Source organism: Lasioglossum baleicum, chromosome 5, assembly GCF_051020765.1.
Source record: "Lasioglossum baleicum chromosome 5, iyLasBale1, whole genome shotgun sequence".
Taxonomy (NCBI): domain Eukaryota; kingdom Metazoa; phylum Arthropoda; class Insecta; order Hymenoptera; family Halictidae; genus Lasioglossum; species Lasioglossum baleicum.
The window spans coordinates 10,209,093-10,224,433 of NC_134933.1; the positions used below are offsets into that span (position 1 = coordinate 10,209,093).

Sequence of the window (15,341 nt, forward strand, 5' to 3'; positions counted from 1 at the left end):
TCGCACGGGCCGATTCGTTCTCTAAATAAAATCGCTACCTTCAAAGGGACCCCACGCTCTTTACACCGCCAAAGACCTCGACTTTCCGATTTTTTATTTCAGCAAATACCAGGCGGTCTGTATTGATACTTTCAGGATGTTTTCGACCGTGATCAAAGAGTATGTGCAAATTTTTTCGTTGAGAAATACGTGGTACAAATAGATGTACATACACATTTGTGAGAGTACCTCGCAGGAGGTACACATTCGCAAGTATTGCATAGGCTTTAATTTGTAATTTATACAATACCATCAAAACATCATTACTGTCGTACTAAGACGTTACACTAGTAAATAAATGCTAATGGCTTAGTACACACACGATAGTAATGATGTTTTAGAATTACTTAAATTGAAATATATCCTGAACTACTAACTTTTCGACATACATAGGTTAGTACTTTTTTTTATAACGAATGTCCAGCTGCATCGATTGATGTATTAAAAAATACTTCATTCCATTGTAAAAACATGAAGGTGACCTTCATATCTGTAAAAAATTTTTTAGTATCGTATGTGAGCCCCATTTTACCATTCAACTTTGTGCTTCAGACATTTGACATATCTTTGAAAACAACAAAGATATTTGAGGTGGGAACGTTAGGTGACTCGCCCTGTATACACATTAAGAATTCAGTAACAAACTTATTCTGTTTTGATAGCACATTGTCGGATACATTTGTAAACACAGTCATGTTTGTCTCTATTCCACTTGACAGAGAGAAATTTCGAAAGATTCTGGATCTCTCTCTCTCTCTCTGAAGCTACTAATAGTACTTGAAGATGTAAGGCTATCAGATGTGGCATCAGCATTTATTTTAAAAGGTGTTTCGATACATATCTTAAGAAATATCGAACTTACAAAGAAATGTTTCCAACAAAAGTTGTGCATCTTTTTACGTAGAATGTGATTCCTAAATAAAAAATATGGGTTTATGATAGAAAAAAGACAAAATGACCTTGAAATAATCTTAAAAACGCCTACGCATTAAAAAACTAGTAGTGCCATCTGACTCCCTACTCGAAGCACTGAAGGACATGTGTCAGTTTGTTTTTTTTAAATCACATGTCTTCGAGATTTTTTACAATCTCAACTTAAATGGGACACCCTCTATAGAGATGTGTTTTTAACCAAATTAAAATGCATTGTCTCCTCCTCTGATGCCTCAAGTGATTGAGGTCTGAAAAATGAATAGATAACATGGAATGAACAGTGCAGCCTTTGGCAGGCATCCTTCAGTAATGATTGCAGCGCGCCGCGCCGTTGCGTTGCTGCGATATTCATTCCACGTCGCGATTCAAGCAGTTGCGTGCGCGAAAGGCTTCCCCGGGAACTTTGAATCGAGACAAAAGCCGTGTGCCTGCTCAATGGGTGGTCCGATTGCATTCGATCGTCGAATCCGTGCAGTCTAAGCGGTTCAAAGGAAGCGACTTCGGCATCGGGCGTGTTTCAAACGGGAACAGAGACTGGTAAACAGGGAACACGAGGAACGAAAGGATTCGGAAGTATCGCTCGTCGCTGGGCCGAGCATTATTACTGTTTCAAACCGTTAGGGGCGCTTCGGTCCCTGGAGCATATACTGGAGCTGGTTCCGTGTAGAGAGATCGGATCAATTATTTGTCGTTCCGTGACGTCGGAAAAAAAATCGATCGTTCGGCGAGCAATAAAATTCAGAGCGAGATTGCGTCCGGTTCGGCTTCGCTGATAGACCAGATGTCATTGCAACGTTAACCTGTGTCCACACTGACGCAACATCCACCAACTTTTTATCAGTCCCTTTTTAAGAAACGCGAAGATAAAAATGCTCTCGGATCAGTTTGAATGCTGGATCAGTTATTTTATACGAATCTAGAGTGTTCAATATATTATTTTAAGGTTCCAATATATTTTATAGGTCAGAGTGAATTTCCGCAACAGTCTGCTGAATTATTAATCCTGTCGTAGAAATTAACATGTGTTACAGCTGTATCTTAACTCAGACGCAAGATTTCAATTTGTGCTCTTATCGAAGCTCCTGGGAAGTAGAACAGGTCAGCGGTTTGGCAGACATGTACCGTAATATTCAATTGAAAATTGGAACTCATCTTCATGCCAAACATTTCGAAATGTAAAGTTCTGTTTTCGTTACGAGTGAAATTAAAAAAACATACGCGTGGAAAACCACGCGCCGCAGAAGGGAAACTTCTTGCAGTCTAGTAATGTTTAGAAGTAAATTAAGATTGGAAACAGTAAATAATCCTAATGCAGCGACAACATGATCAGGAACAACTCTCGATGCAGCATTTGCAAGACATTTAGACAAAATTGAATCAAGAATATTTATATCATATTTTAGCTATCACAAGCCAATTGTTCCAATGATCGAATCATAGAAAATCATAGAACATGGACAAAAATAATGATCGATCAAAATTTGCGAGGCAAAGAAGGAGAGCGTATGGGAAATGCTATGAACTATGTCTCTTTTTCCCCCATAAGCTCGCCTTCTTTGCGAAATATTCGCGAAATTTCGTCACTTCAGTAACGCTAGAAAATTGTAGCCCCCTCAGCAAAGAAGATTCACTTCAAAAAGAAAATCTGTGGACAGATAGACAGTGTAGAATTTCGTATTTTCAAGCTGGGAAAATAAGCAGTGTATAATCCGTAATCGGATAAGTACATTAGGCTTATTTGTAGTTTAACAAGTAGATTATAACTACCTACAGTCAGCCATGTGAAAGAGCAACGGTTCAGAGATTTTCAAGCAGAGATTTAACAAGTAGTATAAATCAATGGTTTGTCAGACTCGTATCTGACAATACCGTCGATCTGACGACCGTCGTGTCGTCTTGCTAAAATCGAACGACGAATAGTATTACGAACGTATTAGCGTCACTGTCACAGTGTTAGTGAGATCTCAATCTAACCTTTCGGGATTAATTCGAATATCGAATTCGGAATTCCCGGTGAGATATTGAGTACCGTCAGCGGTGGATACAACGATACTTGGCGGGTTACAATTTCTGATCGGCTTACGCGAACCCTTGCTTGCACACCGACGCAGTTTGATACCGATACTGACAGATAGAGAGAGAGAGAGAGAGAGAGAGAGAGAGAGAGAGAGAGAGAGAGAGAGAGAGAGAGAGAGAGAGAGAGAGAGCTTTTGCAATTGTCTCCCACCCACGACCCGTGAACGTAATCATTCCGGGTGCTGAACTCTGTCCGAGGATCCGTCTCGTATTCTCAGTTACGCCTTCGTCATCTGATCTACCAGTGGAAATGTAACGCAGCTTGTAATTTTGAACGCGTACCAGTGTAGACACCAGCTGCGACCTGAATTATCCTCTTTGACACTTCGTCTCTGGTGGACCGGATAATGCTCTTATTCATCAAACTCAATTTAAGTCTGTTTACATTCATCCTGGTTCGCCCATCTCATTCTCCTATTTCACGGGAAGCTTTCAACGTGCGTTAAATACATTTAGTTTCACGCTTCCTGTTTCAATTATGCAATTCTGCTTGCTTTCACATTCATAATTTTACGCCTGGAGCGGCACCAGCGTAACACTGCATGAATTCACGTGTAGATTGTTCGTTCATGCAAACAAACATTTTAGAAATAGTATAGACCTCGTGCAAAGGCTGAAATATTTTTCAAAATTGTGCACACCGCAATTTTAGGAAAGTTATCTCGCATCAAACATTTGTATTTCTCGCTTCTTATCGTTCCCAGCAGCCCAGTTTCGCGAACGTATAAACAGAATATTTTTATTAACTTCCGATTTGTTCTCGCAGGCTTTTCCACGTCCGATAACAGGTTCTATCAATATCGGCCCTCCGTATCTTACAATACGCGGAATACACCCACGCCCTCCTACATTTTACACGTTTTATCGCCTCGCGGTCCACCGAACTCGGAGAGAGCTAACTTTGATCCCGCAGTTCACTAGCGAATAGTTTCGGAACCATTCGACTGGCTCGAGCATGATCTCACCGGTGCTCAATGCGCAACTATAAATTACAGTTACTCTGATTCGGCCGAGAACTTTGCCGCGTCCCTGTTAGGAACGTTCAAGATTCCTATTATTTCCTCCATTTTCTCTCGTATAGAACGTTCGCTTCTAATAAATTAATCGGCTAAACCCGATGTAATTAATCTCATCGCTACTTGTATACTTATCTGGCTGTATTTTATAGTAGTTATGGATTAGGGGAATTAGGGATGTGAACGCTCAGGTAGTAAAACAGGATCGGGAGCTCTGCCACCGAAATCCTAAAATCCCAGGATAATATGTCCACATTTATTTATTAGTTTATTGATCCCTAAGACTGACACACAGTATGGGATATCCTATTACTCGAGGTAAAATATGGCGGTTTAATATTTCGCTAAAGCATGGCCGAAATTCTTCGTTTAATCCTCCTTACTTTCCAAGAAAATTCTACGGTGCTATTACACACTTACCATTCTCTGATATTTCTGCCCATAATTATAAAAGTGGTCTAAGTGAAAATTTAAAAAAAAAAAAACATGAGTTATCAGTTATTTCGCATCACAGTATTTTAAACTATTATAAATGAATTCAATGCAATTTTATTAAACATTTAAAGAAAGAAATTAAATTTTTATGCCAATCCAGTTTGTTGCAGTTCAGATAGAACGTTTTCACTAGAACCACTATGCTAGAGAACTAGTTACTAGAACACTGCGGTTGTGTATATCATTTTGATTTTGTCACAGACGAAAATTGAGGAATGTCGAGTCGGTTGAACGAAGAGTGGGAGTTGGCAAATTCGTCTGCACTCCGGTAATTAACAACGGCGTCCCCGTTGCTCGATTTTGACAAGGATTCGCTCGGGCAGTCCCTTGCGTAGGGCGAATGGTCGAAACAAGCAAAACGACGGAACCGTGGCAATTGGTTCCTGGGTACGCGACAAATGCAGATGTCAAACGCGATTACGGGTATCCGGCGTAAACACGAGCCAAGGAATTCCCTCGCGGCGATAAGTGATGCGGCGCGCCTCAATATCGACTGATTTTGGCCATGCTCATGGTGGCTGGAGCGGTTATCGGACGTTGCCTCAGACGATCAGGTCTTATTCACGACTTTTCTTATTTCTTATTTTTTTTTTTTGTTAATAAAACTTTTACCATCGCAGTCGTCTCGATTTTTGTAATTACAATGACATCATTAGTCTTTGGATTTTTATGCAAAATACAAAATTATGAGTCAGGAAAAGGATCTATGTATGTAGAAAGGGACTTGAACCGTCTGAGGTCAGACGAGGGGATGCCCATAGTCATACACGGAGATTAGGAAGCCCTTAGACAAGGAGATTACGATGGCCACAGTCAGACAAGGCGTTTGGAATAGCCGTGGTTAACGCAGTGGAGAAGCTAGGGATCAGATCAGACGACGAGATGAGATACAACCATAGTCAGAAAACACTAAGTTATCCCTAGTCAAATAAGAATATTAATACAACCATAGTTACACAAGTGAAACAGGTAGGATCAAGTCAAACAACAAGATTATACATAGCCATAGTCTGAAGAGGGGATTAGGCTATCTCTAGTCAAACAAGGCCGTTGGAATTGCCATAGTTATACATATAAGCGAGACATGTCGAATCAAATCAGGCAACTATAGGATGGTCCATAGCCTGGCAAGCAGATCGAGGTTGCTCATGATCAAAAACTTAGGAAAATTAGGAAAAGGGCTGGAACAGGGATCTACGAAAAACAAGTGATTCAGTAAATTCGAATAAATCAGGGTAAGCAGTTTAGGACAGTCTCTGGTCGGACAAGTGAAACGTATTCTGGGTCAGCCACGCAGATTAGAACAGTTTATGGCTCGGTAAATATGTTGACTAAGAAACGGACAAAGTTGGTCTACGACCAGATTACAATGGCACGTAATCAGATAAGGTAGATTAAACCGGTATATGACCCTGCAGGTAGATGGGGATGACGTGTAATCAGACAAGTAGCTTAGAACCGTATGTGATCACATAAGTGGAATAGGATCTCTCTGTGGTTATATAAGCGGAATGAGAGTGGTCTATGCTCGGACAAGTCCTCAAAGATATTCATTCGCCGTGCAAATGCTAACGTGCAATTACATAAGCAAATTTACGCTCTTAGCGTCAACCGAGGACATCGCGGAGGTAAACAAACCACAGTACCCGACATTAACGTTAAATAATTCGCCGTAGACGCAGCTTCACAAATTCCACAAATTCCACAAGAAGAGCATCAAACATTGTTGTAGCACAGTACCCGAAATTCGACATTCGTTTTTGAAATGTGTGTACACCACTGTACAACGAATCGCAGAAGAATAGCAACGATGGGGCAGAGTGAGCTTCTAAAACATTCACGGCAATTAACCGCTGGCGGTCGGATGTATCAATCAGCCGGGGAACAAGCCATTGGACGGGGAGCTAAAATACATTTTCGGACACGTGGTTTCCGGTGGCCTGGATCGGTCAAATCAAACGGACTCACGTAGCGCAAACAACCGTGGACAGAGAGCCGGAGAGGTTTAATGGCGCGGGTAGGCTTAAAAAGAAGAGCCCGGGGAAATTCGGGAACGAGGGACCGGGACCGAGGTCGCGGTCGTCGGCAATTAGCGGTGTTGCTCGTCAACAACCGGGACACAATCGGCCAGGAAGTTTTCAAGGCATCCCCGTGGACGTTGATGGCGATGCCGTTGACGGTGTTTGGACGATCCGTACGGGGGTACACGCGTGGCCTGTCGTGTTTCGGGTTCATCAGGGTGATTGGTGCGGCTCAAACGAGCCGTACCCCCCACCCCACCGCCTGCCCTCGATCGAGCTTGATGGCTCGCCACGGAATTTGCAATGTCGATACCCGCCATTCCCGTGTCGCGCGCGGTCATCTTCGTGTAAACGTTAATTCACACGACACGCTGCTCTTACAGAACTCCACTGGAACGACAGGTTCGACGTATTTGCCCCGCCGGCACCAGCGATCACCAGGATGACGCGGATTTGCGAACGGATTACCCGCGGATCCGCTCGCTCGCTCGCACCTGCGAATCATCGACCCTAGAGACACGGATCGCTGTCGCGTTCGTCGACGATTATGTTGCGGCTGGCGCGACACCCTCGCAATTATGTTGCCCGATGAATTCACCGTCGCTTCGCGGTGAAGACTACCAGAACTCCAAGTCTGCTAGGGAATAGGAAAATATTTTTATTATTTTATTTGATTTCATTCGGTACCTTTTCAGCTTTCCGGCAAAATAATATTTTTTCAATATTCATATGGTAAGTTGGGTTTCGTGTTTAAATGAGGGGTGCTGAAAAATGTTGTATTATATTTTCGTGTAAATTTTTCCTTCAATTATTTCCTTTAAAACAGAAAAATCTGTTCATTTTTCTGTTCCGAAATTTTGACTAAAAACTTGTTTTATTTACATTCCGGCTGAAAGAAGTGCTTCTATTTTTTATAACGACCGTTCCATCTGTTGCATTTCAATGAATCCTGTACATGCAATTCAGATACAAAAGTCTTTTGATATTCTAAATCCTCGGCCTTTCATCGAAAAAACATTCGGTACCATTCGGTAATAATTTATTCACTTTGTTACACACATCGAATGTTCCATTCGCAGAATACAAGTTCAGAGATTCCTTTCTCAAATGTTGTGCCTTTCTATAACCCTTTCGTCCATTATGTTAAAAAAGCATTCCCTGTGTGGAGTACAGATTCAATAATTCCCAAATACTCTAAGCTTTTAGTGTAAAAACACTTTTCAGCGTTGCCATTCAATCGTGCCATTTTTAAAAGCCAATAAATATCAGCACTTTGAATGCACAGTATACTTAGCGTCTACACTCTGCAATTTCTACATTTCACTGAAGAAATGACATGTTAAATGACATAGTAAAAGTGGCTTTAACTTAACTCTGAATAATTCAAAGTCGACCATTTTACGCGCGATGGAACGTCAGTCACTTTGAGTGGACAGTACATTTATCGTCGAGAGTCTAAAATTACCTGAAGCGTGACAAGAACAATACCATAAATGCCGACAATGCCACAGAACTATGAAAACCAGCGGGAACAACATTATGCCGATATTTCCCGACGTCTTTCGAAAGCATGGCGCACGACTCGGCGGAATCAGCAGCGTCGGAATTAATCGCGCCGAGGAATTCCGATAATTCGATCCGGGCGATCGTCGTGGATCGCGTCAAACCGGCCTCGAGAAAAATGACAAGGTATTACGAGGCAATTTCTGTACTTTTCCCTAATAAAATCCAATAATCCCGGACGTGACGCCGGGATCTCCGGCAATTTATCGGATCCTCGGAATGAGATTCCCGAATAATCGGTGACGCGGCTGATCATCAGCCGCGGTATCGATCCTCTTCTCTCTTTCGAATAAGGCCGGCGAATAATTTACAGGTCGGGCGCAAAAGTTTGTCTCGCGCGGCTCGTTTTTCATATTCGTCGGCGAAGTTTCCGCGAAACGAGCATAGCGCAGCGTGATCGATCCCTCGTCAAAATTCCCGCGATCGTAGCCGGACGCCCTTGTAATTACGCGATTAAACGACGCGTCGCGACGCCGAGCGTCCCGGCTCGCCGTTCACCCGGAAAATACGCGCGACGCTCGTCTGCCCGTGCAACGATAATCAATTCCGCGAGACGGGACTAGTGTGTCGAGCTTATTTCGACGCTACGTCACTGCATCGCGATTGGAAAGTGAAATACCGAGCTTGTCCCTCTTTCGTCTGGGACTCGAGGGAATTTATTTCTTGAATTTGAAAATATTGTAATTGATCTCAATTTTAGATTTGAGAATGCATTTATTCCAGAAATTGACTTTTTTCATATTTTATTATTGCCACGCTTATATTAGCTTGCTTATATTAGTCACTATTACCTAAAAAAATTATTTTCTCCTTTTTAGTGCATTTTAATATAAGCGTGGTTTTCAAAAAGTTTTTTATATATTTTATACTTACTGTAAGTATACTCGTTACACCGTGCAATGTTCGCCGGCCCGTTCTGTTGCCAGTAACATTATTATGGCAGTGCACTAGCGACGTTACATTATTGCCGATACTGTGTTGGCCAAACATTCCTGAAATTAATTTCAGATAACACAAATGTTTAGACGTTCTCTGCCCTGCTACCGGGGCGTGTTTGTCTCGGGAAAACGACGAACAATGGAATTTTGAAACGATGGGAGGCATGTGTGCGGAAGTGACGAGTGAAGTATATTGTTCTCCGAATGACGTGTAAATAATCGTCTGAAAATGATACATCTTTGGTGGTTCCTGTTGCAGAGCGAGAAGCGTCGAGATGTAGCGAGCCTAATCAGCCCCTCCAATGTTCCATTCATCTCCGGGCAACACGAAGGTCACCCAGAGGCAGGAGTTACAGAAGAATCAGGGTGAGTAGGAACTTTCCTTTCGGACGATTGTTCGAGCGAGCAACACACCGCGAGGCGCCTAGCGAAGTTAGCTGGCCGAGAGACGTCGATGGGAACTTGCCGAGTTTCCGCGAAACTTTTTGGCGCGTTTCCACGACCGAACCCGACAATGGAGAGAGACATACAGAGAGACAAAGACTGTCTTCCTCCTTGGCAGAGGGCAGCGATCCTCCGGCGTGAAACGACGGCGATTTGTCGCGCGGCCTATTTTCACGGCAACGAGCTCTCTCTCTCTCTCTCTCTCTCTCTCTCTCTCTCTCTTCGACTATCGCTATCTCCCAGTAGTCGTCTATGGCGTTTTCGTCCGCGAATGATTTCTCACTGTGATACACACAGGCCACCCGATACACACGTCGCCGCGTTTTCTCAATTCTCGAATCGTCTCGCGACACAATGGACCGTGAAATTGTTGGCACCGCTCTTAATAACCGCCGTTACAATGCGAACCTTTCCGCGATATTTCATCGGTGCTGAATCGGCGTCGGTTTACGCTTCTGTCGCTCAACGATCATCCACCGAGGGCCTCCTGCAATCGATTAACCCCTCCTTTCCCCTTATCTTTGTTCCCAAGGACAGAAGAATCTGTAATGAATTTTCTATTTGTCAATGAAAACATTAACACTAAACCTACCGAGCACTAAAAGCGATAAAAATGTTTTAGCTTATGACAAGCCTCTATTTATTTAAATTTTGTACAATTTTTAGTAGTATATGTGCTTGGATAAAGAAAGTTATTGGATCAATTTTCATGTAAGCAACTAAATAATTTTAATAATTGCAAAATGAAAAATATAATTGTGCGACTAGTGTCACAGAAACGGTATGGGTCTCAATATTAAAAAATGCCATATTATGCAGTCCTCGCGTCATTCTCTACCTCTTATATATCCTTACCGTCTTAATGACTGTATTCTCTCCTCAATAACAGAAGTTAGGGACTTAGGAATTCACTTCTCCTCTACCTTAGACTTTTCCAACCATTTTTATCACATTGTCAACTCCGCTTCAAGAATGCTCGGTTTCATACTTCGTTTTTCCACTGATTTTCATTCAATCCATACACTTAGGTTGCTATATATTACCCTTGTCCGTCCCCAGTTAGAATATGCTTCAATTATATGTTTTGTGCACATAAGACAAACAACCCAATGTCAATCCATGATCATGATTACTCTGGAATATTAAACACAGTCAACCTGGAAACATTATCTGATCGAAGAATAGTATCCGACCAGAGCTTTATCTTTAATTTGATAAATAATAATATTGATTGTCCCGCACTCCTGAGGCAAATCAATTTCTACGTACCTGAACAAGTTTTGAGAACAAGAGCAGGATTTCAAACAATGAAATCAAGACCACATATGGAGTAATAAATCCTTTAAATCGCAGTATTGCTAGCTCAAACATACTTTATAATAATCTTGACTTTTTTAATGGCACGTTACAGGCATTCAAAAGTAAATTACGCAAGACTATTTGTTAATCGTACCTGTATTTGTTTAGTTTCGCGCTTGTACATCTTATGTAAATTTTAGGTTAAGACTTCTTTTTGTTTTTATCAGTTCTACTGTGAAAAACCTGTAAACATTCGTATAAAAGGACCTCGGTCCGTATATAATCATAATAATAATAATACCGGTCATTTGACCGGCAGTGGTAGGTTTAGTGTTAACGGAGTTGTCAATTGTCCGCGGCGGAGCTGGTGATCTTTCGGACTTCGAGTGATTTTGCACTAGGTGTGCCGACAAAAACCAAATTTTAAAAATCAAAGAATACTATTACTAAATAATGTATGTACCAAATATTCAAAAGTAAAAGTCAGTTTCAACTTCAACATAGATGTGCGAAGGTTCGAAATGGCCGGCCTCGCAAATCTTTCGATTAGCGAATTTAATGCGAATCATCTCGAATAATTCGTATGCATTGAACGATCCGGCGAGCAATAAACAACGATCGTCGCCGTAAATCGGCGCGTATCCGGCCGAGCGGCCTCGTACGGTCTCGCAGTTGTTATCGTAATCTTTAATCGTAATTACTGGATCGGATATTTACCGAAGCAACGCGGACCCGGGATAAATTGTAGGGGAACAAGTTAGCCTCGCTCCCGGACGCGTACTTGTTATGACCAATTCGTTTCGCAGCGTAAACTGCAGCCGCGGTTTCATCGACAACTGGCAAAGTGCATAATTAGAGGGGACCTGCACGTGTAATCAATGCAATTGCTAGATAATGTAATTGACGTCGCGGGATACGCAGACGTGTTATATGAGAGAGTCGCGTTTTCCCGAACTGTCCCTGGAATCGCTCATTAAATATGCACCACGGGAAATTTTATCGTGACCGGCCCGTATTAGTTGCACAGCTCTCGCGAAATTAATTTGATCCGACGGTTTCCAAGATTAGGATCAAGCCCGGGAACTCCGCCGGGAAATCTGATTGCACAGTTTTATATCATCCCTGGTTTATCGGTTAACATTCATGCGGATTGCAAAATTCCGCTTTATTTAGAGCGCTCGAGAATTTACGGAACGACTGGAAATATTTCTGTCGAAGAAATTACAGTCGATTCGAGTCAACTTTCCGGCGAACGTTTCCGAAGTAGCGTCACGCAGAAATTGTGAGAGAATATGGGAACACGGGACCCGGAATTCTTGAAATTAATGGATCCACGGTGGAACGCGTTTGTGCAGTTACAAGGCTGCCTCTTCCAACAGGATGGCATCCGTTTCATTCCGAAAATGAAATTTTTGTGTCGGATCGAGTGAATTGAAATTATTTGTTCTGTACATTCCGCCTGGTCGATGCCATTATTCGCGTAAATGATGAGCATAATGCATGTATTTAAATACGTTGGAACGGGGGGCATTAACGTGTAATTAAATGTGAACACACGTTGCGAAGATTAAGAACGTACACATTTGACGATACGTCGAAAACAAAATTTACTTTACACTTGATATCACGTAACTTCTATAGTAATAATATTTTTTGTACAAAGATCCGGTTATTTATCGATGGGAGAAGTCTGCTCGATTTTACTATTCCGTAACGGTGAACCGGTCTGGTGCGGAATAGAGTTGGGAGAATTTTAATCCCGATTAGCTCTCGGTTGCGGTTGATTAACGGCGTGCCAAGTTTCCACGCGGCCGACCACGCTGCGTTTGTTGTTCCCGGTTCCCGAGGAAATATGACTGCGGCCCGGAGAACTTACGAGGACATTACTAAGGGGTAACCGAGATCAAACGGTGACAAGCGAGGATCACGGACGTTAGACGAATACGTATTGCCCGCCCCGGACACTGACTCGGGTGCGCTCCGGGGGGCACATAATTTCCCATCTATGTAGGTCAATCCTGATCAAGGCGACGATGACTCCGTTCCTGGCGACTCCCGGAATCGTTAGTCTCTAGCCAAAATTTTATCCTTTGCTATATAGAACACAGTCAGCGGGCTATATACTTAAGGGGATAGTCTCGTCTCCAGGATTGCAAAGGTACGGGATTAGGCCTTCTCATTTCCCGAAACGTAAAAATAGGTCTTTTGAGGGAGACCGCGCACAGTGGGGTATTTCGCTGTAAAACGGGAATAAAATATTGTAGCGTTATTTATGGGCTCAAGCTCATAAATAAGTAGATCGTTGTATTCGTCTTGACTCCAGCTATAAGATTATGAAATAAAAATTGTACTTTAACATTTAAAAAATCAAAATAATTCTTATTTCTTGTCGAAAAAAAATTTCTAAAAAATTCTAAATACTGTTCAACCTTTATTTCAAACATTTTGTCATCAGATTATCCGAACTCTTGAAAAGTAGTGATAATTGAATGCTTTGATTATGATGTACTGAGTTGAGATAGGTGTACAAACTCTTTACAGATTTCATTCTGTTATTATCTAAATTAGTATTGTTATTAATATTCCAACATTGCCAATCATTCTGTAAGTTTTTTTTCGATTTCAAAACTTTATTGACGATTTTGGTAAACCATTCCGCTGTATTCCGCACTCTTTCTTGTACCATTACATTCGATAAAGGTTTACGATCATAGTCCAAAAAGAATTGGTTCCGGATCGTTTTGAATTGGAGAGTTATAAATAATTTCAGTAGAAATGAGCATCGAAAGTCGCGACTTTCGTTTTGAAATGCAGAATGATCGGTAATGTTCAAATATTAATAACAATATTAATTTAGATGATAACAGAATGAAATCTGTGAGTGCCCTGTACATCTACCTGAACTCTGTACATCGTACTCGAAGCATTCCATTAACACTACTTTGCAAGAGTTTCGGATAATTTGACGACAAAATGTTTCGAATGAAAGTTGAACAGTACTTAAACATGTACGAAATTCTATATTTAAAATTTCGAAAAAAAATTTTTTTGTACAAAAAATATTTTTATGTTTTAAATATTAAAATACATTTTTTATTTCATAATGTAATAGCTGGCGTCAAGACGAATCCAACGAGCTACTCTTTTATGACCCTGATCCCATAAATAAAGGTACCATAATTTATTCCCGTTTTTCAGCCAAAACCCCACTGTTTAGCGTCCAGATCGATCTTTTATCTAGAGCTTTTGATTACTGGAAACGAGACTACCTTCTTATCTGCAATTTACCGAGATACGTTCGCGGAGGAACGAACGAAGGAAATTAGCGGAAGCTGAGCATAAACGTCCGCGACGAAACAAAACTTCGCCGGTGCGCAATCTCGCCCCGGACACCCACTAAGGGTTAACCCGTGGCCAGAACAATCGCATCGCAGTCTATCGCCTTGCAATCCCGGAGCTTTAGGACAGAGGTCGAATCGATAAACGCGACCGAGCGCAAATCCGCGGCCGGGTACTTTAATTCCCGGCAGTTATTGTTCCGCGACACTGTTCCGCCTCGTAACAATCGGCCGATGACTGCTGCACTGCTCCCGCAGAGCTTTAAAATCCAATCGGATCTATTACCCGTGGCCCGGTTAGGCTAGCGATAACCGGGTCGAATACGCGTGTGCGCGCATGTGTGTGCGTTTGCGAGCCTCGCTTTGCTTCGCGCAGCTGTTCGGATTAAAGAGTTACAAGCCTTTGAACCCGGTTCCAAAAATATGGGAATTTCGAAAATTCTTTTGTGCACAAAATTACGCTTCTTTGATAGATCAATGTAATTGCGCGATACTAAAAATTAGGGGATCAAAAACTACTCCCTGAATTTTCACACTGAGAATAATATACAGGATGTCCCACGTAACACTTTTCACGATTTTTCAATTAAGTGCTTGCGATAATCTGACAAAAAAATATTTTAAACAAAAGTCGATCAGTTTTCGATTGGCTATACTGCCAAGGCCACCTTCATTTTTTAAAATGGTACTTCAAGGTTATTCGAAGGTCGTTGAATTCGTCTTGATACGGGCTATAATACTGTTAAGTCAAAAATACCAAGTGCCATTTTAAAAAAATGAAAGTGGCCTTGACAATACAAAGAAGAAAATTTCGAACTTTTTGCCAATCGAAAACTGATAAATTTTTGTTTAAAATATTTTTTGTCAGATTATTGGAAGTACTTGAAAAATCGTGAAAAATGTTACGTGGGACACTCTGTATACACAATGCGATTTTAGAATGAATAAAGAGAGAAAGATGAAGAGAGGAAAATGAAGAGAACAGTGGGGACAGGTGTGATTGCTGATGCTGACAGTTTTGGGGATCGAAGTAACAGCGACGTTGTCGCAACAGTGTTCAATGTTCACCGACTATACCAAGTACCACCGCTAATTGATACCGTCATTGATTTACTGATTACTAAACCGATCATCATGCGATACCGTTTAATTAATTTAGCTCGGAGAGACTGATTGGGA

The 15,341-nt window shown here is 41.7% G+C and overlaps 1 protein-coding gene across 1 annotated transcript in view; it reads left to right on the forward strand.

The window, feature by feature from the left end:
- Positions 1–15,341, forward strand: part of LOC143209156 (uncharacterized) — a 321,762-nt gene that overhangs the window by 60,832 nt on the left and 245,589 nt on the right. Inside the window, exon 2 of the mRNA XM_076424475.1 lies at positions 9,341–9,447. The gene's annotated coding sequence lies outside the window, so the exon portion shown is untranslated. The remainder of the gene's footprint in view (positions 1–9,340; positions 9,448–15,341) is intronic.